The sequence below is a fragment of the Bufo bufo genome, chromosome 4 (genome assembly GCF_905171765.1).
Source record: "Bufo bufo chromosome 4, aBufBuf1.1, whole genome shotgun sequence".
NCBI classification, from domain to species: Eukaryota; Metazoa; Chordata; class Amphibia; order Anura; family Bufonidae; genus Bufo; species Bufo bufo.
Window position 1 is genome coordinate 212,248,833 of NC_053392.1, and position 27,824 is coordinate 212,276,656.

At 45.6% G+C, this 27,824-nt stretch overlaps 1 protein-coding gene across 1 annotated transcript in view; it reads left to right on the plus strand.

Moving 5' to 3' along the window:
* The first annotated feature begins 23,634 nt into the window (after positions 1-23,634).
* The window catches only part of PIK3CA (phosphatidylinositol-4,5-bisphosphate 3-kinase catalytic subunit alpha), a 60,880-nt gene continuing 56,690 nt past the window's right edge, over positions 23,635-27,824 (plus strand). The window contains exon 1 of the mRNA XM_040428258.1: positions 23,635-23,877. The gene's annotated coding sequence lies outside the window, so the exon portion shown is untranslated. The remainder of the gene's footprint in view (positions 23,878-27,824) is intronic.

A 27,824-nucleotide genomic window follows, 5' to 3' on the forward strand; every position in this document is an offset into this window, starting at 1 on the left:
CCGTCTGGGATTTCCGAGGAGGAACGATTTGCGTCTTCACTTTCTTCAGTGTGGCAGAGTGTGCAAGAAAGTTTGAAGAGAATTGGTGGTAGATACAAACGTGCGGCTGATAGGAAGCGCTCTGAAGGTCCGGACCTTGGGGTGAATGTCTTGGTGTGGTTGTCTACCAGAAATATCAAGTTGAAGGTTCCCTCGTGGAAATTAGGTCCGAGATTTATTGGTCCTTATAGGGTAATTAAGATCATTAACCCAGTGGCTTTTCGTCTGGAGCTACCTCAGACTGTAAGGATCCATAATGTCTTCCACAGATCTCTGCTTAAGAGATATGTAGAACCTCCTGAACCATTGCCCTTACCGCCTCCACCGGTGGTTGTTGATGGCAGTCTTGAGTTTCAGGTAGAAAAGATTGTTGATTCACGATATGTTCGCCGCTCTCTTCAGTACCTGGTGCACTGGAAAGGTTATGGTTCCGAAGAGAGAATGGTGGTTCCAGCATCAGAGATAAAAGCGGACAGACTCATTCGGGCTTTTCATAGCTCCCATCCGGAGAGGCCTGGTCTTGAGGGTCCAGGGGCCCCTCGTAGAAAGGGGGGTACTGTCACGACTGTGACTGATCCAGACAGGTCTGGGAGGAGAAGGTCGCAGCGACTTGCTACTCGCGATAGCTTGTGAGTTTGCTCCGTGGTTCAGGGTATGTCATCTGGGTTTTGCCTTGTGAACCTTTTTGTCCTGACTGGGAGTTTGTAGGCATCCTTCTCAGGTGAGTCCTGTCTGCCACTCCCAGCTACTATATTAGTTTCACTTTCACTTGCAGTCATTGCCAGATATAGTCCTTACTTCCAGTTCTATTCTGACCTTTGAAGGAGATCGTTTGATGGTGTTGCTGTGGAGCTCTTGTCCGGCGTGGACTGTCGTGATTGGGATCGCCTTCTCTGCTCGTGACTGGATAAGTCTATCTCTGATATAGTTTGTTTGTTGCTGTCTTCCCCTGCTGTTCTCCTAGACATGAGTGATGGTGACTAGTGCTCCCATCGGCCTTTCCCCACTCTAGGCTTGCTAGGGTGACTGAAGGTTTTAGGCATCCTGCTCGCCGCACGGGTTCACACCCCGTCTAGGGTATCAGGGCAGACAGGTGCCAGCTTAGGGTTAGTCAGGGGTGGCCATACTATTCCCATCCGTAGATAAGGGTCCCCCTTCCCCTCCGTCTGGTGCGACACGACTGCTGCTGGGGTAGCGGTCGTGACACGTGCCCTGCGAAGAGTGCTGGATCAGTCCGTAGATGAGCATGAAGAGGGAGAGTTGTGGTCACCATCACCACCAGAAGCAGCCTTGTTGTCGTCGATTGCTGGACCTGCAGCAACGCAGAGAGAGGAGTCTGAAGAAGAGGAGTCAGAGGAGGAAGGTGGCTTTGAGGAGGTGGAAGACCAACCACAGCAGGCGTCCCAGGGTGCTTGTTGTCACCTTTTGGGGACCCTTGGTGTTGTACGTGGCTGGGTGGAGGAAGAGACCTTTAATGACATCAGTGAGGACAAGGAACGGGACATGGCTTGCTTGGTATCCAACCTTGTGCAAATGGGGAGTTTGCGGTTGTGCAAATGGACTGTTTGTGGTTGTTTGTGGTGCGTTAAACGGGGAGTTTGGTCTGTCAGAGTTTGGTCTGTCACTGTGAAGCGGGCGTAACCCTTACACTACCTGATCGATACAACATCATACCTGATCATATACACACACTGGATGTTTTAAAGCACGTTATTCCAAACAATTTAGGAATGTTAGGTGATTTATGCCCTTTATGGATTAAAACCTGACTCTGCGTCAACTACGTAATTTTCCATGGGAGTTTTGCCATGGATCCCCCTCCGGCATGCCACAGTCCAGGTGTTAGTCCCCTTGAAACAACTTTTTCATCACTATTGTGGCCAGAAAGAGTCCCTGTGGGTTTCTAAAATTCGCCTGCCTATTGAAATCTATGGCGGTTTGCCCGTTCACGAACATTTGCGGAAATTCGCGTTCGCAAACTGAAAATTTGATGTTTGCGACATCTCTAATTCCTACTAGGACTTGGTAAAAGACACAAGGAATGATATTTCATTTTATTAAATCTAATTGGATAATGTGGGTGAAATTATACCATCTAGATTGGCAAATAAATAAATTAATTAATTAATTGATCATCTTCATATTGAGATGTAGTCTTAGGATATTGTGAGGCTTCATTCTACCTGCAGAAGAATCAAGACTCATAATTTATCAAAGCTTTAAATGATTGCTTATATATATTGATAGTAATATTCTTCGCCAAGCTAAGTGATGGATTCCCACAGGAAAGACTTGTTCCAAGTTCTTCCCATTTAAAATATAGTAATAGGTTTGATCATAGGATGCCTGTTTGTCTTACCAAAGTCATGTGTGTGAAAATAGTCCAGGATGGGGCGGAAGGATACAGTTATCTCTTCTAAGTTATATCCTTGAATGGATTTGTCCATTCTTGAAGTCATGTTATGTGTAGTTGGTTAGAAGGGGGAGAATATATTTAGGATTCCATATTGAGGTCTAGGATTAGACATACCCATCCTGATATCATGAAGTTTCCTCTGAACAGAAGTGATGTATATAACTTATGTTCCTACTTTGATATCCTAACCTAATAATAACTTTGTTATAATGTGACAAGTTATTTCTACTCACATGTATTGTTAAGCTTGTAATGCTTTATATCAACGCTGAATATATTAATTTGCATGTATCATTGTGTTTATTTACTTGTTTATGTTTATAACCTTGTAACTAGAGTTGAGCGGACACCTGGATGTTCGGGTTCGACCGAACTTCACAAAAAAGTTCGAGTTCGGGACCCGAACTTGCCCCCGTACCCCACTGAAGTCAACCGGGACCCAAACTTTGGAGCACTAAAATGGCTCTAAAAAAAGTCATGGAAAAGGATAGAGGGCTGCAAATGGCAGCAAAATGTGGTTAAGAGCATGGCAAGTGCTCTGCAAACAAATGTGGATATGGAAAGGACTTAAAATAACATAAAATACGTAAAAATAAAAAATAATAATCTTGGTCTTAGAGGATGAGGTCCATATGGAGTAGGAGATTAAGGTGGCGGTGTAGGTGGAAGCGGCGGTGGAGGAGGAGGTAGCCTACACTGCTTTTTTGTTTTATTTTTTATTATTTTATTGTTTAAATTAGGGTGCACCCCAAAACATTGGAAAATATAACCTGTGATAACCCCCTCCAGCCATGCTAAACAATCGTTCAGACAATACACTGGCTGCAGGGCAGGCCAGCACCTCCAAGGCGTAAAGGGAAAGCTCAGGCCATGTGCCCAATTTGCAGACCCAGAAGTTGAAGGGGGCAGACCCATCATTCAGTACGTGTAGGCGTGTACACACATACTGCTCCACCATGTTGGTGAAATGCTGCCTCCTGCTAAGACATTCCATATCAGCTGGTGGTGCTGGTTGTTGTGGCGTGCTGACAAAGCTTTTCCACATTTCGGCCATGCTAACCCTGCCTTCTGAGGTGCTGGTGGTGCCCTAGCTGCGTATGCGACCTCTTCCTCCCCCTCTGCCTTCGCCTTGTGCTTCCTCTGTGCCCCCGCTGTCAGGTGAGAATGCCACCGGCAGCGTGTCTACCAGCGTGCGTTTGTACTCGCGCATCTTACGATCACGCTCCAGTGACGGAATTAAGGACGGTACGTTGTCCTTGTAACGGGGATCCAGCAGCGTGGCCACCCAGTAATCAGCACAAGTTAGAATGTGGGCAACTCGGCAGTCGTTGTGGAGACACTGCAGCATGTAATCGCTCATGTGTGCCAGGCTGCCCAGAGGCAACGAAAAGCTGTCCTCTGTGGGAGGTGTATCGTCTGTGTCCTCTGTATCCCCACATCCAGTGATGGCCATGAGCTGGTTTGGGTGCCACCCTGCTGTGAACACTGCTCCTCCTCCTCCTCATCCTCCAACTCATCTTCCTCCAGAACTGTGCCCTGGCTGGACAATTGTGTACCTGGCGTTTCTGGGCCTGGGCGTTGACTGGCCTGAAACCCTATGAAATGATCCCTCTTCCTCCTTCTCCTGTGCCACATCCTCTTCCATCATCGCCCGAAGCGTTTTTTCAAGGAGGCATAGAAGTGGGATAGTAACGCTGAGAACGGCGTCATCGGCACTGGTCATGTTGGTGAGGTACTCAAAACAGCGCAACAAGGCACACAGGTCTCGCATGGAAGCCCAGTCATTGGTGGTTAAGTGGTGCTGTTCCGCAGAGCGACTCACCCGTGCGTGCTGCAGCTGAAACTCCACCATCGCCTACTGCTGCTCAGACAGTCTGGCCAGCATGTGCAAGGTGTAGTTCCACCTAGTGGGCATGTCGCATATGAGGCTGTGAGCGGGAAGGCCGAAGTCATGCTGCAGCGCTCACAGGCGAGCAGCAGCAGGGTGAGAACGCTGAAAGCGTGCACAGACGGCCCACACTTTCTGCAGCAGCTCTGACATATCGGGGTAATTTTTAAGGAGCCTCTGCACCACCAAATTTAGCACATGCGCCAGGCAAGGGATGTGTGTCAAACCAGCTAGTCCCAGAGCTGCTACAAGATTTCACCCATTATCGCACACCACCAGGCCGGGCTTGAGGCTCACTGGCACCAACCACTCATCGGTCTGTTCCATGCCCGTCCACAGCTCCTGCGCGGTGTGAGGTTTGTCCCCCAAACAGATAATTTTTAAAACTGCCTGCTGTCGTTTACCCCTGGCTGTGCTGAAGTTGGTGGTGAAGGTGTTACGCTGACCGGATGAGGAGGCAGTAGAGGATGAGGAAACGGAGTAGGAGGAGGAAGCAACAGGAGGCAAACTGAAGCGCCCTGCAATCCTTGGTAGTGGAAGGACATGCACCAAACTGCTATCCGCCTCAGGCCCAGCCGCCACTGCATTTACCCAGTGTGCTGTTAGGGAGATATAACATCCCTGGATTCAATCGTCCTTAACATCTTCTTCCACCCAGTCTTCACCCCTGCCCTCCTTGTTGGTCTGCATACTTTCGAAAGCCATAGCAGTTGGCATCTGTGTTTCGTCATCATCCGAGACATGCTGCGGTGGTCCTCCCATGTACTCATCTTGAAACATAAGTGGTTGGGCATAGGTGCACCCAATCTCTTCCACTTCTGGGGCAGGGCTATGTGGATGGCCCTTGGAAACCCTGCTAGCAGAGTCATCAAAAAGCAGAAGAGACTGCTGCATGACTTGGGGCTCAGACTGCTTGGCTGATTTGCAAGGAGGTGAGGTGAAGAACTGATGGACATCGGCTGCAGGTGCCAACTCTGATCTTTCAGCAGGAGACTGGGTGGAAGACAATGTGAAGGAACTGGAGGCACTGTCAGCAACCAAATCTACTATCGTCTGTACTTGTTCTGGCCTCACCATTCGTAGAGCCGCATTAGGCCCGGCCAAATACCGCTGCAGGTTCTGTCGTCTATTCGCACCTGAGGAAGGTGTTTCACTTGTGTGTGTAGCTGGCACAGATCGACCACGTCCTCTCCCTGCAATAGGAGCTCCACCAGCATCACCACGTCACGTCCCTTATTTGACGCTCTCCTCATTCTCTGCAAATTTAGGCTCTTGCCCCAAATGGGTGTTTTTTTACTAACAGAATATAACAGCAGTATCTAACGCTTGTATTTCACACTGACAAAGGCAGCAAAGACCGCTAATTTAGTATTTTGCCCATAATGGGTGTTTTTTTAATAACAGAATATTATTTCAGTATTTCAAGCTTGTATTTCACACTGACAGATGCAGCAAAGGCACCAGATGTAGGGTATTGCAAAAAATGGGTGTTTTTTTAAACCCAGAATATAATTGCAGTATTTCAAGCCTGTATTTCACTGTGACAAATGCAGCTAAGGCCCCAGATGTAGGCTATTGCAAAAAAAATGGGTGTTTTTTTAAACCCAGAATATAATTGCAGTATTTCAAGCTTGTATGTCACAGTGACAAATGCAGCAAAGGCCGAAAATTTATTATCTTGCCCAAAATGGGTGTTTTTTTAATAACAGAATATAAACAGCAGTATCTAACGCTTGTATTTCAAACTGACAGATGCAGCAAAGGCCCCAGATGTAGGGTATTGCCAAAATGTTTTTTTAAACCCAGAATATAATTGTAGTATTTCAAGTTTGTATTTGACTGTCACAAAAGCACATACCGTATTTTTCGCCCTATAAGACGCACCGGCCCATAAGACGCACCTAGGTTTTTGAGGAGGAAAATAAGAAAAAAAAAATTTGAACCAATAGGTGTGCTTTTGGTGGGTTTTGAACAAATTGTGGTCTGTGGATGACACACTGTTATGGGGGATCTGTGGATGGCGAACTGTTATGGGGGATCTGTGGGTGACGTACTGTTATGGGGGATCTGTGGGTGACACTTATGGGGGATCTGTGGGTGACACTTATGGGGGATCTGTGGGTGACACTTATGGGGGATCTGTGGGTGACACTTATGGGGGATCTGTGGGTGACACTTATGGGGGATCTGTGGGTGGCTCTTATTGGGGTCTCTGGATGGCACTGTTATGGGGATCTGTGTATGACACTGTTATGGGGGGGATCTGTGGATGACACATATATATCATCTTATGCTATGTGTCATCCACAGATCCCCTCCATAACAGTGTCCCTGTAGTGAATGACCCTCAATACAAGGGGTGGGGGTCGCATCTGCTTTTATAATGACAGCGGGGCCCGTGCAGTGACTGTATTCTACAACACGGGCCCCGCTCACTGTATAATCGTATCTGTATTCTGTAATAGTTAATTGTGTATATAATGTAATCGCATAATCAGCGCTACTTACAACTACAAGCGCTCGGTAGGTAGCAGAGAGGAGGGAGGAGGCAGGCCGGGAGGACGGGCGCTGGCAGCGAGAGTCACTACGTCATGCGCCCATGCCGCCTGCTTCATTCATAAAGTGGGCGGCGCAGGCGCGTGACGTAGTGAGTGACGCGCCGCCCGCCCGTCCTCCCGGCCTGCCTCCTCCCTCCTCTCTGCTACCTACCAAGCGCTTGTAGTTGTAAGTACCGCTAATTATGCGATTACATTATATACACAATTAACTATTACCTAATACAGATACGATTATACAGTGAGCGGGGCCCGTGTAGTAGAATACAGTCACTGCACGGGCCCCTCTGTCATTATAAATGCAGATGCCGGCCCCCAGCCCCTCCTCCTTCACAGCTGATACACCCGCCGCGCGGCATCGCGGCGGGTGTTTCATTGAAAATACGGAAAAATCAGCAGCATTCGCCCCATAAGACGCACTGCTATTTTCCCCCCACTTTTGGGGGGGAAAAAGTGCGTCTTATAGGGCAAAAAATACGGTATGCTATGCTGGTGCACTGAACTTGCATAAAATGGCCGCCGACGCCCACCTAACAGACGGATAAAAGTTATTTTTCTGTGTCACTGGGTTCAGGGCAGGGTAAAACTATTGTGCACTGCACCCACAAAACTAAATTTATGTAGATCGCTCAGTTCAATTGAAGTTCTGATTAAAGATTCTTTCCTATTCTCTCCCTCACAGCAGCAGCATCCTCTCCCTACACTAAGCACAGCAGAGTGACGTTCAGCGCTACGTGACTCCAGCTTATATAGAGGCTGGGTCACATGCTACACTGGCCAATCACAGCCATGCCATTAGTAGGCATGGCTGTGATGGCTAAGGGCACACAGTTAAAGGCTTGTTGATTGGCTGCTCTGCAGCCTTTCAAAAAGCGCCATTAACTCGCCGAACTCGAACTTTTACTGAAAGTATATAAACTTTTATAGAAAGTATATTATATGTATATCACACCCCTGCCTCAATCAGTTGTTTGGGGGGGCAACTAGTATATCACACCAGTTGCAATTAGTTGTTTCAATAGAGTTTGTCCCTCTGTATAGCTTCAGTATCGCACAGAACTGCTGGACAATACAAATGCACTATAATATACTCAATAGCACACCTATACTAGTCCTTAAAAGGACTTTTGTGGCCCTATTAGCTAGCGTTTGGTGTCCCTAATAGTCTGTCCCTGCTCCACACAGCAACCTCTCCTTACACTGGCAAGAGACTGAATGTAAAATGGCGGCCAGATCAGGTTTATTTATAGGGTAGGGGTGTATCCATGTGCTGAAATGTCTCAATTGGCTGTCCTGTCCCACCTGATGGATGTGTCATGGGTCAAAGTTCTGCACAATGCAAAACAATATGGCACCGGCGGACATCGCCATATGTTCGCCTGTTCAGCGAACCGTGAATGAGCAAAGTTTGCCACAAAACCACCGCCCGGCGGAACCGCAAGGCCATCTCTAGTCATAACTACTGTGAGGGGGCACATACAGTATCTGGGCGTAATCTATGAAGGTGGCATAATGCTCACATAAATACTGTGTGGTGGCATAAAGGAGAAATAATTACTATGTGTGGGCATTTAGGGGACTGGGTGGGATAAGGTGTTTAGTTATGTTTTAGGCAGAGTTAGAGGCGTGGCCTAGTGTAAAAAAAAGCTTGCAGCAGCGCGCTTCGCGCACCGCATATGGTATCCCTCTTCCTTCTTTTCAAAAGTTGAGAGGTATACTGACTACAAAATGGTCTAGGCTGATCCAAACTGTCTTCCCCGTGTGTGCATCGACGCGGGGTGTGCATCGACGCGCGTTTCACGTGTTACCACTTCGTCAGGAGGATAATACAAACTCATACTGAATGATCTGGTACCACTATAAATGTCTGGCTTACTGTTGCCAGATTGTGTGATGTTACATCTTGCCAGATTGTGTGATGGGTTCTATCCTGTGTTGGAGTAATATTGTTGTATTTTATTATTATAACTAGCAGAAGGACCCAGCTTCGCACGGGTATATTTCATTTAATGTTTGTGTATGTCATTAGAAGATATCGACAGTATCCCCCTTAACAGTGACCTCTACAGCACCCCACCCCTTTACACTGATCTCCATAGCAGAGCGTCCCCTTAACTGTGACCTCCACAGTTCCCTGTCCCCTTATCAGTGACCTCGACAGCATCCCGCCCCCTTAACAGTGACCTCCACAGCAGCCTGCTCCTTCATTAGTGACCTCCACAGTACCCCATCTCCTTAACAGTAATTTCCACAACACCCCGTCCCCTTAACAGTGGCCTCTACAGCAATCTGCCCCTTAACACTGATCTCCATAGTGGACCGTCCCCTTAACTGTGACCTCGACAGCAGCCTGCCCCTAGGGTGGCCAGACATACGGTTTTAGGCAGGACAGTCCGAGTTTCAGACTCCCTGACCTCTGTCCGGTGCAGGGCCTGGACGGACACAGGGGTGTTCTATTGAACAGCTCACTCTCAGACAGCAGCCCTGTGCTGTCTGAGCATGAGCTGCAGGAAGAAAATCACCCTCCCTCGATCCCCTGCAGCTGATAGAAGTTGATTTTTACCTTCATTTTTTCAATCCCCGTCGGCTGTGGAGTGGGAGGGGGCGTGGCTTAGTGGGACCTGGGGGCAGGGTTTTTAAGTCCGTCTGAACTGTGACCTCCATAGCACTCCGCTCCCTTAACAGTGTCATCTACAGCGCCCTGCCCCTTTAAAGCTGACCTACAGCAGTGAAGAAAAATGGCTGGGTTATTATGGAAACCTGGTGTAAAACTGTGTGTATGTGGAGACTAAGGGCCTGAGAGCTTCTATTGGCTGATAAGGGTCATGTGACCAGGCTTCTATTGGCTCTCATGCAGGTATGTCCTTTTGAACAGCACTGTGCTGTCTGAGCATGAGCTGCAGGGAGAAAGCCTCCATCCCTCCCACCCCTGCAGCTGACAAAAATAGATTTTTACCTTAATTTTTTCAATCCCTGTCGGCTATGTTGCGGGAAGGGCGTGACCTACCTGGATTTGGGGCGTGAGTTAGTGGGACCTGGGGCAGGGTTTTTAAGTCTTTCTTTTGAGGGTGGCCTGAATGGCCACCCTACCTGTCCCCTGAACTGTCACCGAACAGCACTCCGCTCCCTTAACAGTGTCATCCACAGTGCCCTGCCCCTTTAAAGCTGACCTGCAGCAATGAAGAAAAATGGCTGAGTTGTTCTGGAAATCTGGTGTAAAACTGTGTGTATGTGGAGACTAAGGGCCTGCAAGCTTCTATTGGCTGATAAGAGTTATGTGACCAGGCTTCTATTGGCTAATGTAGGTCATGTGATATTCCATATTAGCATTTTTGGGGAATATCTCAGGAACGGTATGTGCTAGAGCTGTGACCCCCACAAGATTTCTTTCCAGGTAGCAAGGGATGTGTATAACAAGTTTCGTTTGAAATCAATCGGTTGTGTTTTTGAGTGATCGCGGAACATACATGCGTCTCTATATATATACAGGGAGTGCAGAATTATTAGGCAAGTTGTATTTTTGAGGATTAATTTTATTATTGAATAACAACCATGTTCTCAATGAACCCAAAAAACTCATTAATATCAAAGCTGAATATTTTTGGAAGTAGTTTTTAGTTTGTTTTTAGTTTTAGCTATTTTAGGGGGATATCTGTGTGTGCAGGTGACTATTACTGTGCATAATTATTAGGCAAATTAACAAAAAACAAATATATACCCATTTCAATTATTTATTTTTACCAGTGAAACCAATATAACATCTCAACATTCACAAATATACATTTCTGACATTCAAAAACAAAACAAAAACAAATCAGTGACCAATATAGCCACCTTTCTTTGCAAGGACACTCAAAAGCCTGCCATCCATGGATTCTGTCAGTGTTTTGATCTGTTCACTATCAACATTGCGTGCAGCAGCAACCACAGCCTCCCAGACACTGTTCAGAGAGGTGTACTGTTTTCCCTCCTTGTAAATCTCACATTTGATAATGGACCACAGGTTCTCAATGGGGTTCAGATCAGGTGAACAAGGAGGCCATGTCATTAGATTTTCTTCTTTTATACCCTTTCTTGCCAGCCACGCTGTGGAGTACTTGGACGCGTGTGATGGAGCATTGTCCTGCATGAAAATCATGTTTTTCTTGAAGGATGCAGACTTCTTCCTGTACCACTGCTTGAAGAAGGTGTCTTCCAGAAACTGGCAGTAGGACTGGGAGTTGAGCTTGACTCCATCCTCAACCCGAAAACATAGAAACATAGAATGTGTCGGCAGATAAGAACCATTTGGCCCATCTAGTCTGCCCAATATATCTGAATACTATTAATAGTCCCTGGCCCTATCTTATATGAAGGATAGCCATATGCCTATCCCATGCACGCTTAAACCCCTTCACTGTATTTGCAGCTACCACTTCTGCAGGAAGGCTATTCCATGCATCCACTACTCTCTCAGTAAAGTAATACTTCCTTATATTACTTTTAAACCTTTGCCCCTCTAATTTAAAACTGTGTCCTCTTGTGGTAGTTTTTCTTCTTTTAAATATGCTCTCCTCCTTTACCGAGTTGATTCCCTTTATGTATTTAAAAGTTTCTATCATATCCCCTCTGTCTCTTCTTTCTTCCAAGCTATACATGTTAAGGTCCTTTAACCTTTCCTGGTAAGTTTTATCCTGCAATCCATGTACTAGTTTAGTAGCTCTTCTCTGAACTCTCTCTAGAGTATCTATATCCTTCTGGAGATATGGCCTCCAGTACTGCGCACAATACTCCAAGTGAGGTCTCACCAGTGTTCTGTACAGCGGCATAAGCACTTCACTCTTTCTACTGCTTATACCTCTCCCTATACATCCAAGCATTCTGCTGGCATTTCGTGCTGCCCTATTACATTGTCTTCCCACCTTTAAGTCTTCTGAAATAATTACTCCTAAATCCCTTTCCTCAGATACTGAGGTCAGGACTGTGTCAAATATTCTATATTCTGCCCTTGGGTTTTTACGCCCCAGGTGCATTATCTTGCACTTATCCACATTAAATTTCAGTTGCCAGAGTTCTGACCATTCTTCTAGTTTTCCTAAATCCTTTTCCATTTGGCGTTTCCCTCCAGGAACATCAACCCTGTTACATATCTTTGTGTCATCAGCAAAAAGACACACCTTCCCATCGAGGCCTTTTGCAATATCACTTATGAAGATATTAAACAAAATTGGTCCCAGTACAGATTCCTGTGGAACCCCACTGGTAACATGACCTTGTTTTGAATGTTCTCCATTGACTACAACCCTCTGTTGTCTGCCCCACAAGCTCATCTTTGATGATACCAGCCCAAACCAGTACTCCACCTCCACCTTGCTGGCGTCTGAGTCGGACTGGAGCTCTCTGCCCTTTACCAATCCAGCCACGGGCACATCCATCTGGCCCATCAAGACTCACTCTCATTTCATCAGTCCATAAAACCTTAGAAAAATCAGTCTTGAGATATTTCTTGGCCCAGTCTTGACGTTTCAGCTTGTGTGTCTTGTTCAGTGGTGGTCGTCTTTCAGCCTTTCTTACCTTGGCCATGTCTCTGAGTATTGCACACCTTGTGCTTTTGGGCACTCCAGTGATGTTGCAGCTCTGAAATATGGCCAAACTGGTGGCAAGTGGCATCTTGGCAGCTGCACGCTTGACTTTTCTCAGTTCATGGGCAGTTATTTTGCGCCTTGGTTTTTCCACACGCTTCTTGCGACCCTGTTGACTATTTTTAATGAAACGCTTGATTGTTCGATGATCACGCTTCAGAAGCTTTGCAATTTTAAGAGTGCTGCATCCCTCTGCAAGATATCTCACTATTTTTGACTTTTCTGAGCCTGTCAAGTCCTTCTTTTGACCCATTTTGCCAAAGGAAAGGAAGTTGCCTAATAATTATGCACACCTAATATAGGGTGTTGATGTCATTAGACCACACTCCTTCTCATTACAGAGATGCACATCACCTAATATGCTTAATTGGTAGTAGGCTTTCGAGCCTATACAGCTTGGAGTAAGACAACATGCATAAAGAGGATGATGTGGTCAAAATACTCATTTGCCTAATAATTCTGCACGCAGTGTATATAGCAGCAAACAAAAAATTACACAGCAGCACTAGTCCAATAGCACGGGTGCAAAATCCTCCCAGCCGCAGGCTCAACGGCTAATAGATAGATAGATATACAGTACAGGCCAAAAGTTTGGACACACCTTCTCATTCAAAGAGTTTTCTTTATTTTCATGACTATGAAGGCATCAAAACTATGAATTAACACATGTGGAATTATATACATAACAAACAAGTGTGAAACAACTGAAAATATGTAATATTCTAGGTTCTTCAAAGTAGCCACCTTTTGCTTTGATTACTGCTTTGCACACTCTTGGCATTCTCTTGATGAGCTTCAAGAGCTAGTCCCCTGAAATGGTCTTCCAACAGTCTTGAAGGAGTTCCCAGAGATGCTTAGCACTTGTTTGCCCTTTTGCCTTCACTCTGCGGTCCAGCTCACCCAAACCATCTCGATTGGGTTCAGGTCCGGTGACTGTGGAGGCCAGGTCATCTGGCACAGCACCCCATCACTCTCCTTCATGGTCAAATAGCCCTTACTTTCAAAGTTTTCCCAATTTTTCGGCTGACTGACTGACCTTCATTTCTTAAAGTAATGATGGCCACTCGATTTCTTTACTTAGCTGCTTTTTTCTTGCCATAATACAAATTCTAACAGTCTATTCAGTAGGACTATCAGCTGTGTATCCACCTGACTTCTCCTCAACGCCACTGATGGTCCCAACCCCATTTATAAGGCAAGAAATCCCACTTATTAAACCTGACAGGGCACACCTGTGAAGTGAAAACCATTTCAGGGCACTACCTCTTGAAGCTCATCAAGAGAATGCCAAGAGTGTGCAAAGCAGTAATCAAAGCAAAAGGTGGCTACTTTGAAGAACCTAGAATATGACATATTTTCAGTTGTTTCAGACTTGTCTGTTATGTATATATTTCTACATGTGTTAATTCATAGTTTTGATGCCTTCATAGTCATGAAAATAAAGAAAACTCTTTGAATGAGAAGGTGTGTCCAAACTTTTGGTTTGTACTGTATGTTCAAAAGATGAGGCAGCACTCCAGAGGTAAAGTGGGGTCAATAAAGGGTCCATTGTTTTTCACTTTACCTCTGGAGTGCTGCCTCATCTTCTATATATATATATATACAGTGGGGGAAATAATTATTTGACCCCTCACTGATTTTGTAAGTTTGTCCAATGACAAAGAAATGAAAAGTCTCAGAACAGTATCATTTCAATGGTAGGTTTATTGTAACAGTGGCAGATAGCACATCAAAAGGAAAATCGAAAAAATAACTTTAAATAAAAGATAGCAACTGATTTGCATTTCATTGAGTGAAATAAGTATTTGAACCCTCTAACAAAAAAAGACTTAATACTTGGTGGAAAAACCCTTGTTTGCAAGCACAGAGGTCAAACGTTTCTTGTAATTGATGACCAAGTTTGCGCACATTTTAGGAGGAATGTTGGTCCACTCCTCTTTGCAGATCATCTCTAAATCCCTAAGGTTTCGAGGCTGTCTCTGTGCAACTCTGAGCTTGAGCTCCCTCCATAGGTTTTCGATTGGATTAAGGTCCGGAGACTGACTAGGCCACTCCATGACCTTAATGTGCTTCTTCTTGAGCCACTCCTTTGTTGCCTTTGCTGTATGTTTTGGGTCATTGTCGTGCTGGAACACCCATCCACGACCCATTTTCAGTTTCCTGGCAGAGGAAAGGAGGTTGTCGCTCAGGATTTCACGATACATGGCTCCGTCCATTTTCCCGTTTATGCGAATAAGTTGTCCTGTGCCCTTAGCAGAAAAACACCCCCAAAGCAAAATGTTTCCACCCCCATGCTTGACGGTGGGGACGGTGTTTTGGGGGTCATAGGCAGCATTTTTCTTCCTCCAAACACAGCGAGTTGAGTTAATGCCAAAGAGCTCTATTTTGGTCTCATCAGACCACAGCACCTTCTCCCAGTCACTCTCTGAATCATTCAGGTGTTCATTGGCAAACTTCAGACGGGCCTGCACATGTGCCTTCCTGAGCAGGGGGACCTTGCGAGCCCTGCAGGATTTTAATCCATTGCGGTGTAATGTGTTTCCAATGGTTTTCTTGGTGACTGTGGTCCCTGCTAATTTGAGGTCATTAACTAACTCCTCCCGTGTAGTTCTAGGATGCTTTTTCACCTTTCTCAGAACCATTGACACCCCACGAGGTGAGATCTTGCGTGGAGCCCCAGAGCGAGGTCGATTGATGGTCATTTTGTGCTCCTTCCATTTTCGAACAATCGCACCAACAGTTGTCACCTTCTCTCCCAGCTTCTTGCTAATGGTTTTGTAGCCCATTCCAGCCTTGTGCAGGTCTACAATTTTGTCTCTGACATCCTTGGACAGCTCTTTGGTCTTTCCCATGTTGGAGAGTTTGGAGTCTGCTTGATTGATTGATTCTGTGGACAGGTGTCTTTTATACAGGTGACTAGTTAAGACAGGTGTCCTTAATGAGGGTGACTAATTGAGTAGAAGTGTCTAACCACTCTGTGGGAGCCAGAACTCTTAATGGTTGGTAGGGGTTCAAATACTTATTTCACTCAATGAAATGCAAATCAGTTGCTATCTTTTATTTAAAGTTATTTTTTCGATTTTCCTTTTGATGTGCTATCTGCCACTGTTACAATAAACCTACCATTGAAATGATACTGTTCTGAGACTTTTCATTTCTTTGTCATTGGACAAACTTACAAAATCAGTGAGGGGTCAAATAATTATTTCCCCCACTGTATATATTTAATTTAATAAAGATTAATTTTAAGGACAAATGGTGGTAGCTCTGCTGCTTGTTTTCTTTTTTTGGTTTGGAGATAATTAGTATGAGGAGTAGAGCAGCTTATGGCAAAGCTACAATTTAAAGGACTAATTGTTATGTTATTTTCTGAATAATGTATGTATGATGGGGGTATTTGTCTTGGTAATGACATGGCGGAAAAATTTGTTTATGGTATAACCATATCTTTGGACACAGTATAATAGATTTGCAGCAGTAAATGGAGATATTATTTAAAGGGGGGTTCCAGTTTGCATCAAAATAACAACTTAAAATAATCATTCATGAAGGTAGCTGTAATTTTGTGATGTATTTCATTTACCTTTATTGCTCCTACCTCCTGTGCTGGGCTGGGCTCACATGACCATGTCCATACAGCTAGTTCTCATTTCCTGTGATGTCATGTCCATAGGTGTCAACGCAGCAGCAGGGACAGTGATAGAGGAGTGTGAATGTAAATAGCTGGTGGGAGGAGCTATCAACTAGCGGGGTGTTGTTAGGAGCAGTGATAGGGGAGTGTCTATGTAACTGGCTAGGTGGGAGTAGCTATAAACCATCTGGGCATCGTTAGAGACAGTAATAGGGGAGTGTCTATGTAACCAGCTGGTGGGAGGGGCTATAAACTAACTGGGCGTTGGTAGGGGAGGAGCTAGAGCTGTGGCAGAGAAAGGAGAAGAGCATTATAGGCTGGTTGGATACAGCAACAAGAAGTGCTATATACAGTGTAAGGGTCCATTCAAACATCCGTGTGTTTTTTGCGGATCCGCAAAACACGGACACCGGCAATGTGCGTTCCGCATTTTGCTGACCGCACATCGCCGTCACTTAATAGAAAATGCCTAATCTTGTCTGAATTTTTTCAGGAACGGAATTGCGGACCCGGAAGTGCGGGTCCGCATTTCCAGATCCGGGCAGCACATCATGCGGCCCCATAGAAATGAATGGGTCCGCAATTCCGTTCCACAAAACGCGGGAACAGAATTGCAGACGTGTGAATGGACCCAGTTTGAAAACTGTCTGTGTTCCCCATAGCAAACAATACAATTCCATCATGCTACGGTCAACACTGCCAGTTTTCCTTCCCACTAGTTTAGAAAAATCTCCCTCAGGGTGTTAAGAAACTTGAGTGATTTGTTGACTTGGTGAAAAACAGGTTAGGGGAGTTCAAACTAAAAAAAGAAGGAAGATGTACACGAGAAAAAGAACTGCACAAACATATCCTGGAAATTCCCTGCAAAGAATTAGATTGTTTGAGCAATGTATTGTGGTATTATTTGGTCAGAATATGACAGTATTATTATAGTAAGGGACAGTATTATTTGGACATTGTAAGACAGTATTATGAGAGGTGTATACAGTATGGCAGCATTATTTAGACATAGTATAGCAGTATTATATAAGCTATATATGGCAGTATTATTTGAGCTTAGTATTACAGTGTTATGTGAAGTTCATATGGCAGTATTATTTTGACATGGTAAGACAGTATCATGTGAGCTATATATGGCAGTATTATCTGAAAATGTTATGACAGTATTATGTGAGCTATGTATGGCTGTACTACATGAACATAGTATGACAGCATTATGTTTGATATATATGGCTGTACTACATGAACATAGTTTGACAGTATTATGTAAGATATATATGGCTGTACTACATGAACATAGTATGACAGTATAAGGCCTCATGCACACGGACGGGGTTTTTTGCGGTCCGCAAAAACGGTTTCCGTTGTACCGTGATCCGTGTCCGTTTTTTCATCCGTGGGTCTTCCTTGATTTTTGGAGGATCCACGGACATGAAAAGTGAAAAAAAATAATAAGTCAAGTTTGCATTGAAAATGATAGGAAAAACGGACACGGATCACGGACACGGATCACGGACGCGGATGACTATCTTGTGTGCATCCGTTATTTTTCACGGACCCATTGACTTGAATGGGTCCGTGAACCGCTGTCCGTGAAAAAAATAGGACAGGTCCTATTTTTTTCACGGACTGGAAAAACGGATCACGAACGCGGAAGCCAAACGGTGCATTTTCCGATTTTTCCACGGACCGCTATCACACAGGCACGCACCGCCGTACTTTATATGGGCGGACACCCGATCATCACCGAGGTAACCAAAGAACGCTCCACAGGTGCGTAACTATGTGATTAAAATCAAAGCAAGGAAAAGGATACAATATGTGTACACATAGAGCGCAACAAGGTAAATGGACAAAGCAGTCTCATATGACTACAAGCAGTCACATTCTGTAAACAATTGTGGAATCGCATAAGGGCTAAGCAACTTCATAGAAAAACTGCCATATCATTTTTATCATTAAGGCCGTGCAAGCCCATGGCGCTAGTTTTAATGATCCATCGGGCCTCCCGCTGCAGCAAAAGGCGGTGCCGATCACCACCCCTCGGGATGGGTCCCACGGCCACAATGCCAGCAAAGGAGAGGCTCAATGGATCACCGCCATGGACTGCACGGACATGATCAATCAGGCGAGGAGAACCTCGTCCCGTTCTGATGGAACTCAAATGTTCCCATACTCTTTCAAAAAGGGGTCTAATAGTCTTACCCATGTAAAACCTATGACAGGTGCACATTATAATGTAGACTACGTAGGGTGTATGACAGGTAATAAAGTCTTTGATTTTATGAGTGACTCCTCCCATGCATAACATTTTTCTCTGCGAATTTTGGGGGCAAAACGAGCACATTCCACACTTATAGTTTCCCTGCGGTCTCCTATTCTGCAACCAATTACTTCAGAGTATGACATTTTTTAAAAGTAATTAGAGGCTTTTTAGAAGCCAGGTCCCCTTAAAACGGACTCGCCTTTTAGGAGGTCCCAATTGTTTAACACGGCCTGTCTCACTATGTCCGCTGCCGGACTCAATTTAAAGACTAACGCAAATCTGTCGTTATGACTTGCTTTTCTCCTATCACTGAGGAGGTTCTGACGTGCATAGTGGCTAGCACGGTGCAAAGCATCGACTACGTCTCTCCGGGGGTAACCCCTCTCCAAGAGCCTCTCCTTAAGTTGGCGGGCCTGACTAAAATAGCTCTCATCTGTGCTGTTAATTCTGCGGAGACGGATGAATTGCCCGAATGGGAAATTGTATCTGCACTGAAAAATAAAGGTAACATTTTAACCGAGCTGGACCTTTTTCTCTTTTTACTAATGATAAAAATGATATGGCAGTTTTTCGATGAAGTTGCTTAGCCCTTATGCGATTCCACAATTGTTTACAGAATGTAACTGCTTGTAGTCATATGAGACTGCTTTGTCCATTTACCTTGTTGCGCTCTATGTGTACACATATTGTATCCTTTTCCTTGCTTTGATTTTAATCACATAGTTACGCACCTGTGGAGCGTTCTTTGGTTACCTCGGTGATGATCGGGTGTGTCCGCCCATATAAAGTACGGAGGTGCGTGCCTGTGTGATAGCGGTCCGAGGAAGCGCAAGTCTCGCGCGAAACGGCCGTCACCGCCTACTCACACTGAAGGACCATTCCGCTCCCCAGCCTGCGAACTTCCTGCAAAGAAATAAAGCCTTGAAGTTCCCCTACGCAGTGGTGAGTCCCGCGATTTCTTTCATCTACTTTCATGTGATATCAAGTTATTACTTGCATCGACCTCGCTGAGCACCACGCCAATCTGTTCATATTTGCTGGGCCCTTGGTTTGCGATATCTGGCAGGACAGGGGTGAACGTGGGGCGAGAGCAGCAGTGCCGCTGATTCCTTATCTTTCTACCTTGTTCATTATACATAAGTGATATAAATATGGTATTATATGCCTCCCAAGTGTCACTCTTTTGGAGGGAAAGTCCCTCTTTTTGACCCAAGTCCCTCTTTGGTCCTTAAATGTCCCTCTTTTTGACCTGAGGAATTAATACATTTACTAAACTGCTCCTTATTAAAGTGTCTGTATGGTTTCTACCTGTACATTAGGCCTCACAGGCCACCACTATTCTAAAACATAACCTTTAATTATTAAATATTAAAAGCCAATACACCCATAGTACAATGAAAAAAAAAATTATTCAAAAAGAAAATGAAAAACTAATGCAGAATAACTATTCCGCTGGCTTATGATTGTAGGAGGGTAGGCAGACATCTCAAAAGCATAGGATTGGGGCAATGTCCCTAATACTGACCCTATCTCTGCTGCCCTGCCTACAAACGGAATAGCCGCCCGATAGGGGCGATCCCGTGTCTCGTGCCTCCTGATGGCCCTAAGGTCACTCTGACACGGGGGAGTATTCCAACTCTGTGGAATAGTGGCCCTAAATATGGACCTGGACTAATATAAGTACCAAAAATAACAACCAAGTATAATGCCCCAGATGGGGTGACAAGAACCACCCAATGCCATATTGTCACCGGACGCCAAAGGCGCACTCGGTCACCCATCAGCTGCAGACCTGCTGCTTAGCTTCGGGAGCGAGGATCTGTGTTTGGCCTCGTTCCCAGGGCGGCTTTGCTAGCTGTGAGGCTCCCTGCTCCTCGGTCATGTGACGCTGGCCACGTCACATGACCCTCAGACCCCACTATAAATACAGGCAGCCTGCTGGCCACAGGTTGCCTGTTAATTCTAGGTTCCTGGCTATTTGTTGAACTACTGATTACTCACCTGATCCTGTTCCCTGACGATCCTTTGCCTGCTCCTCCTGTACTGCGCATCCCTCCTGGTATTGTGACCTCGACTCCCACCTGACTAATCTCTTAGGACTCCTCTGGTACTTCTCTACTCTCCTGGTATTTGACCCCGGCTTCTCCTGACCATTCTTTGCTTAACCCTTTGTACTGCGTAGTTCTCTTGGCTCTGACCCGGTCCGTTCACATTCTGTTATTTGTCTTGTCTGTCTTCCCAGCACGTATCCTAAGTTAGGGACTGCCGTCTAGTTGTCCCCTGTCATTAGGACTTGCGAGGCAAGGAGGCAGGGCCAGGGGTGAGGGTGGAGCGCAGTGGTCACTATCCTCCCCCCTGTGTGTAGTGTACATGACCGTCACAGATTAACAGGCCGTAACCTAACCACTGTATCATGAATCCTCTGGTGACCCTGACTGACCATGTCTCTAACCTGACGCAGATGGTGCAGGAGCTAGGAGAGAAATTCTGTTCTTTTGAGTTAGGACAAGGTACTTCCATCCCTCAGGCCTCCAGTCCACATTTAGAGCCCCAGATTAAGCTTCCTGAGCCCTTTTCTGGAGATCGGAAGAAGTTTCTTTCCTTTAAAGAAAATTGTAAACTTTTTTTCCGTTTGCGCCCCGTATCCTCTGGCCCCGAGAGTCAACGCGTGGGCATTGTCATTTCCCGGTTACAGGATGATCCCCAGGACTGGGCATTTTCTTTACCTGCTGACGCCACTTGTTTAACATCAGTGGAGGGGTTTTTTCAGGCCCTGGGTACCCTGTATGATGAACCAGACAGGACACTGGTATCCGAGACTGCTCTAAAGGTTCTGGTTCAGGGCGATCTACCTGCGGAGGAGTATTGCACCCAATTCAGAAGGTGGTGTGTTCCCTCAGGATGGAATGAACCAGCACTTAAGAGTCAGTTCAGGTCAGGTCTGTCTGATAACTTAAAGGATCTTCTAGTGAGTTATCAGCTTCCAGAGACTCTAGAGGAGATGATGACCCTTGTAGTCTGACTTGACCGACAGGTTAGAGAGAGATGACAGGAACGACAGTTCTCTTCTCATATGGTGGCCCAGCCTGAGGTCTATCCCAGAAACAACGCTGAGGTCTCTACAGAGGGAACCCATGCAGGTCGGCATGACTCAAGGGAATCTGCGCCGCAGACGTGGAGTGTGTTTTTACTGCGGAGATCCTGACCATTGGATCAACCAGTGTCCTAAGAAGGCCCTCTCCGTTAAGTCTCCCAAGGCAAGGCAACCTAAAGACCAGGTACACCATGATATTACGAAATGTAAGCTTTTGGTACCTATAACAATATCTCTAGGGGTTAATAAATGGCCGGGTAAGGCCTTTATTGACTCTGGTTCAGCGGCCAGCTTTATTGACTCTGATTTCTCCATTAGACTGGGTATTCTAATTCTTTCTCTTCCTACACCTATCCATGTCATGGCTATTGACACCACTCCCCTGGTAGGTGGTATGGTGAGGTCATGTACCTCAGAGATTTCTTTAACCGTGGGGGTGTGCCACTCTGAGAAATGTTCCCTCTTAGTCCTGGAGAACTTACCGGTCGAGGTGGTACTAGGGTTGCCTTGGCTCCGATTACACAACCCCACTATTGATTGGTCCAGGGGGGAGTTGGTGAAATGGGGACCTAAGTGTGACTCGTGCTTGTCTATGGTACAAGCTGGGGTCTCAGTAGAATCTGATATATTACCCACAGTCATTAGGGAATATTCTGATGTGTTCTCATCACCTACCCCGGAGGTTCTACCACCCCATAGACCTTATGATTGCGCCATAGAGTTAGTAGAAGGTGCCAGGTTTCCTAAGGGGCGTATTTATAATATCTCTAAGCCCGAACGCAAGGCCATGGAGGATTATATTAAGAAAAGCCTCGGTAAGGGGCACATTAGACCTTCTGTCTCTCCTATGGGAGCGGGGTTTGTCTTCGTTAAGAAGAAGGATGGTGGTTTTGGGCCTTGTATCGATTACCGGAAATTGAATAAGATCACTATCCAGAATAGATACTCTCTCCCATTGATTCCGGATTTATTTAACCAGGTTCTGGGGGCAACCTGGTTTTCTAAGATTCACCTGAAAGGGGCACACAATCTAATCCGAATCAAGGAGGGAGACGAATGGAAGACGGCGTTCAATACTCCGGCAGGGCACTTTAAATATCAGGTTATGCCTTTTGGACTCAGCAATGCCCCAGCTGTGTTCCAAATCTTTATGAATGATATTCTTAGAGAGTTTTTAGGTAAATTTGTCATTGTCTATATTGACGACATTTTGATATTTTCTCCTGATTTCAAATCCCATGTGTCTCATGTTAGACAAGTATTAGAGGTGTTGAGGGAGAATCAGTTGTCTGCTAAACAAGAGAAATGTGTCTTTGGTGTACAGGAGATTCTGTTTCTAGGGCATGGCCTGACCCCTCACGCCTTCAAGATGGATCCTGGTAAGGTACTAGCTATTAAGGAATGGGTAAGGCCTTCATCCTTAAAGGCCTTACAACGGTTCTTAGGTTTTGCCAATTATTACCGTAAATTTATTAAGAATTTTTGAGTAATTGCTAAACCGTTGACCGACCTCACTAAGAAAGGGGTGGATTTGGAGAACTGGTCTACTGAGGCCATTACTTTGTTTGAAACACTAAAAAAGGCATTCAGTAGCGCTCCCATTCTGATCCAGCCAGATCAGGAGAGACCTTTTATTGTGGAGGTGGATGCGTCTGAGGATGGCGCAGGAGCAGTCCTTTCACAAGGTCCTGCTAGTCTAACTAACCTGAGACCGTGTGCCTTATTTTCCAGAAAATTTTCTTCCACCGAGAGAAACTACGACATAGGGAATAGGGAGCTGCTGGCCATTAAGTGGGCATTTGAGGAGTGGAGGCATTTTCTGAGGGGCATTCAAAAAATTGTGAGGGGTGTACTTACCTTTGTGAGATCCTGTATGTGGCAGTGTTATTTGGACATGGTATGACAGTGTAAAAGTAGGATATATATGGCAGTAAAGTATAATATGAGGACCATCACTTCTCATCTGCTTTACTATCTTTTCCCAGTGCTTCCAGTGTGGTATTTACTGCTGTATGCACACACAATATCAGTCACATGAAGCTAACTCATCACGGTTCGCTGTCTTTATGTCATTTATATATAAAGCGTCAAGAATTGAAAAAAAAAAGAAAAAAAAAAGCCAAACGTGAGGCGGTGGTGAATGACGTCACCGGATGCCGGAAGCGGGAACGGAAACGGAGCGGCTGAGGAGGAGGAAAAAATAACAAAACGAGCCGCCTAGAAGGAGACGGAACCGGACCGCGTGATAAGCTGAGGCCGAGTTTCGCCGCCCATCCTGGTGACCTCCTCTTCCCCCAGACGGGGGAGGATGGAGAAGGACAGAGCCCGGTAACGGCACTGCAAGGAATTGGAGCTCAGAGCCCGAAGGTATGCGACTAGTAACGGGGGCTGGTGGGGAAGGAGCCGGCAGTGTGACAGGCATGACCGGCATGACCCCCTGGGAGTGTGGAGCCGCCTCCTCTTCAAGGGATGGTCCATGAGGCAACCTGTGGCTCCCCGAGCACGAGAGCTGTCACCTGGTTCCAGGAGCCCCCTCCATGTGGGGTCTGGGAATGAAGGCTGAAGCTGTAGGGTTAATAATTCGTTTTGTATTATGGTACAAGGGGCTTCTCTGCAGGTGTCCTTCCGTTTTGAGGGTCACAGACCAGACAAGTGATGGGACTGACAACTCATGACTTGCTGTCATCTGGGAGTACCTTGAGGTTGTCCAAGATGACAGAAATATGGCTGCGCTCCATGGGTTTTGTCTGGTATTGCAGCTCAACTCCTCTGAACGGGTTCATCTAGTCATGGACAGCCCCTTTAAATCATACAGCTACTGAAGGTGTAGGCTACACCCGCACAGGCTTTTAAAAAAAAATATAATAATAATCTGGCCACCTTCTGCTCAGTTTGGTCAGTTCTTACCCCTCCGTCGGGCCACACTGGTCGGATCTGTATACTGTATATGGACTCGGGAAGAGCCTGCAGCCATTAGGCACAGCGGGGTAAGTACTGAATTTCTGCACAGATCTGTTAAAACGCTGCCACTGTAAACCCGTCTGTCTGGTCAGGAAATCCACTGTATCATGTATGACCACCAGTAGGTCAGTATTGCTGGTTGTCATGTTTTCCTGTGTGATGCGTCTGTAATAGCCCCGACACCTTCCTTGGAGCGGATGAGGCGACCTCTCCATTTTGGGTTTGTTCGGACAATTTGTATTTGCTGGCCCCGGGCTATATATAGTATTAGTTAATGATTATCAACCATACATGCTCAATAATAAATAAATAAAAAAAAAAAAAAAATATATATATATATATATATATATATATATATATATCTGAGAAATCAATACCCCCTAAAATAATGTATTAAAAATGACCCATCCAATGGTCTCCATTCATATATGACTGTGGAAGACACACTGAAATCAATGCGGAAAAAGTGCTGTGTGGACATACCCTTCCATGTATCGTGCTGCACAATCTGCAGTAATCCCACCGCGTGGGAAGGTCTTTGCGGCTTAAAATTCACGTTGATTTTCTATTGTATTCTGTGCCAAAATCCACATCCCATGATTTCCAGTGTAAGGCCAAGGTGCCGTTCACATGGGCGCAGACTTTTTTCAGATCTTTGTTGTGCAATGCATGCAGATTCTGTGCAGAAAGTGGGCATCTGAAGGCAGATTTGCCCATAGATCACCCCATCAGGGGGGCTAATCTGTGGCATGACACATGAGCGCCTGCCTCTGATTCAGGGGGTTTCTGCACCTGTAGACGGTCCCATCTGACGCCTCTCCCCCCCTGCTGACCATACATTTTGGTAGGAAATGCCATAGGACCCCACTGATCACACCAATGAGGTGCTGGAGTACGTGGTGGTCACACGTGCGCTGCTACTCCATTAACTGCAGGGACCCTGGGGCCTCGTTCTTCTAATCCGAGTCCTAGGGGTCCGGTGGTGAAAGGCAGAATCCGGCTAAGGCTACTTTTACACTTGCATTTGGTGCGGATCTGCACAGACAGATCAGTTTTCTATTGTGCCAGAGAAAACGGATCAGTCCTCATTGACTTACATTGTGTGTCAGGGCGGATCCGTTTGGCCCCGTTTCATCAGATGGACATCAAAACGCTGCAAGCAGGTGTCCGCCTCCAAAGCGGAATGGAGACGGAACGGAGGCTTTCTGAGCGGATCCTTTTCCGTTCAGAATGCAAACTGATCCGTTTTGGACCGCATGTGAGAGCCCTGAACACATCTCCTAAACAGAAAGCCAAAACACGTGTGTGACAGTAGCGCAAGCTGCATCCAGTGAACTCCTGCAGACTGTTCTCTGCCGGAACAACCTGCAGATATGGTGATTGTATGTTTTAGGCAATTGCAGGGCTTATCCAAGAATTTAATTTATCTTGGACAACCCCCTTTAAATCTTTGTAGCCATCACAATATTTTCAAAGCCATATTATAGGGCAGCCTCTCCTTACCGTGGAGTCAGTAAGAAAGTGGAGGGATGAATGTTTTCCGGTAGGACATGAGAGGCCATTCTCCCCTGTCCTAGGTACAACACTTTCCTGAGCCCTTTCCTGTGAGAGAGGAAGCAGAGGGAACTGAGGATATGGCAGTCATCGGGAGAACTCGCACAAAGGGAAAACTACTCCCTTCCCCCTGCCTGCCCCTAACATTGCAAGCATTAGTTATACCTACTAATTATATACATACATATATACATATATACATACACACACCGTATTTTTCACCCTATAAGAGGCACCGGATTAGAAAATGCCCCTAGGTTTTAAAGGAGGAAAAATCAGATTCTATATTTTTTTTTTTTTTCCTCATCAGAACTCAGATCAGACCCTCAATCTTCATCAGACCCCAAATAATAAAATGAACTTCACTTTAATGCTTCAGACGTCACCATTACTCTGCACATCCCGTTGCTCTTAATGCATTCACCGCTCCATGTTCTCTGGGCCTGGAAAAGACCAGGGACTAGTGAGTACAGGCAGTGCTACATTTACCGCTCACTAGTATTCACTTAATAAGACACACTGCGATTTTTCCCTCACTTGGGGGGGGGGGGGGGGGGGGTAATATGCATTGTACAAAGCAAAAAATACAATGTGTATATATTGTAAGGGATCGTTCTCTCTCAGGGGGTCTCAATCACAGATTTCTCACAGACAACCGGATTGAAGTTCAAAAGATGCTTTATTTTCTAGCACTTTAGCATAGTACAGCAACCAAAATAACTCCTGCCCGTCTAGGCTCTACCTAATACATAATTCATTCCATACAGTTCACACACGTGATCACATGCGGCTTTCTCAGCCCAAACAGTGCAGCAGCCTCCTGGCTGTGACTACAACAACATCAGTACCTTTGGGAGATTGTGGCCCAGAAGTCCCCCTGACTCTGGCCGTGTGATCCTCTCTCTGCAGGCGTCACTAGGTCCCCAAACTCGGGCTTCCTCAGCCTTTCACTCACTCACTCACTCACTCACTCACTTACTCTCTCACACACACTAAAGGACTGTCTGCTTTTCAGGGATAGTGGCTAGGAAATAAATTTTTTCAGTGACAGAATGTTTAATGTCTCTCGTGTGCATGAGCCCCTAATTTGGGGGAGGGGGGGAGGGGGTTATGGCTGGTAGGCCCATCCACTTATGTGTATTCTGGTCAATATTTTGCATAGGACAAAACCAGTAATAAGTCCAGAACACAAATGCCTCATTCACATGTCAGTGTTTGGTCAGTGATTTTCCATCAGTGATTTTGAGCCAAAACATGGTGCGGCTCTAAACACAGAACAGGTGCAGATTTTTCCCTTATCTTATGTCTGTGGAGGCTCCAATCCTGGTTTTGGCTCATAATCACTGATGAAAATCACTGACCAAAACACTGATGTGTGAATGAGGCTTAAAGGTTAAAAAATTTCCATTGCTTCTTCTCTGTCCCACTCCTAGTTTTGGATTACAAATGCTGATGCAAAATACCTGACGGATCATAACTGCATCCAGTAGTCACCACTGACCTATAATCCGGCCACTCGGGGTAACATCCTATGACAAGATAATTGCTGCAAGTTGCCAAATGTGACCGACACTGCCACCAGACCTATGGAATGATTTCTTATATACTTGCACTAATTGTGATGATGTTCTTGGAGGGTGGGCTGTCATGTATACGTCAGGGACTACATCAAAACTGGACATTGTTAACATGGCTAAGGTTACTTTCACACTAATGTTTTAGTTTTCCGGTATTGAGATCCATCATAGGGTCTTAATACCGGAACAAAACGCTTCAGTTTTGTCCCCATTCATTGTCAA